This window comes from Oryx dammah, unplaced genomic scaffold (genome assembly GCF_014754425.2).
Source record: "Oryx dammah isolate SB20612 unplaced genomic scaffold, SCBI_Odam_1.1 HiC_scaffold_3, whole genome shotgun sequence".
Taxonomy (NCBI): domain Eukaryota; kingdom Metazoa; phylum Chordata; class Mammalia; order Artiodactyla; family Bovidae; genus Oryx; species Oryx dammah.
The window spans coordinates 28,443,524-28,444,672 of NW_024070187.1; the positions used below are offsets into that span (position 1 = coordinate 28,443,524).

Consider the following 1,149-nt stretch of genomic DNA (forward strand, 5'->3'; position numbering starts at 1 on the left):
TCACTCAGTCATCTCTGACTCTTTGCAACCCCATGTACTTCATTCAACATGCCAGACTTCTCTGTCCTTCACCATTTCCCAGAGCTTTCTCAAATTCATGTTCATGGAGTTGGTGATGTGAGCGAACCATCTCATCCTCTGTCATCCCCTTCTCCTCCTGTCTTCAATCTTTCCCAGCATCAGGGTCTTTTCAAATGAGTCAGCTCTTAGGATCTGGTGGCCAAAGTATTGGCGCTTCAGCATCAGTCCTTTCAATGAATATTCAGGATTGACTTCCTTTAGGATGGACTGGTTGGATCTCCTTGCAGTCCAAGGGACTCTCAAGAGTCTTCTCCAACACCACAGTTCAAAAAGCATCAATTCTTCGATGCTCAGCCTTCTTTATTGTCCAATTCTCACATCCATACATGACTACTGGAAAAACCATAGCTTTGACTAGATGGACATTTGTCAGCAAAGTAATGTCTCTGCTTTTTAATATGCTGTCTAGGTAGGTCATGGGCTTCCCTGGTGGCTCAGAGGTTAAAGCGTCTGCCTCCAATGCAGGAGACCCGGGTTCGATCCCTGGGTCAGGAAGATCTCCTGGAGAAGGAAATGGCAATCCACTCCAGTATTCTTGCCTGGAGAATCCCATGGACAGAGAAGCCTAGTAGGTTACAGTCCATGGGGTCACAAAGAGTCGGATACGACTGAGCGACTTCATCTTCACCTAGGTAGGTCATAGGTCTTCATCCAAGGGACAAGCGATCTTTAATTTCATGGCTGCAGTCATCATCTGCAGTGATTTTGGAGCCCAAGAAAAGAAAGTCTCTCACTGTTTCCATTGTTTCCCCATCTATTTGCCATGAAGTGATGGGACCAGATGCCATTATCTTTGTTTCTTAAATGTTGAGTTTTAAGCCAGCTTTTTCACTCTCCTCTTTCACCTTCATCAAGAGGCTTTTTAGTTCCTCTTCACTTTCTGCCATAAGGTTGGTGTCGTCTGCATATCTGAGGTTATTGATATTTCTCCTGGCCATCTTGACTCCAGCTTGTGCTTCATCCAGACCGGCATTTCACATGATGTACTCTGTATATAAGTTAAATAAGCAGGGTGACAGTATACAGCCCTGACATACTCCTTTACCAATTTGGAACCAGTCCATTGTT

General features: G+C 44.7%; 1 non-coding gene across 1 annotated transcript; it reads left to right on the plus strand.

Annotated features, from left to right (window-relative positions):
• Positions 1–504: 504 nt before the first annotated feature.
• TRNAW-CCA lies at positions 505–577 on the plus strand. Its single transcript has one exon. It is a non-coding gene; the product is annotated as a tRNA-Trp (tRNA).
• Positions 578–1,149: the final 572 nt, after the last annotated feature.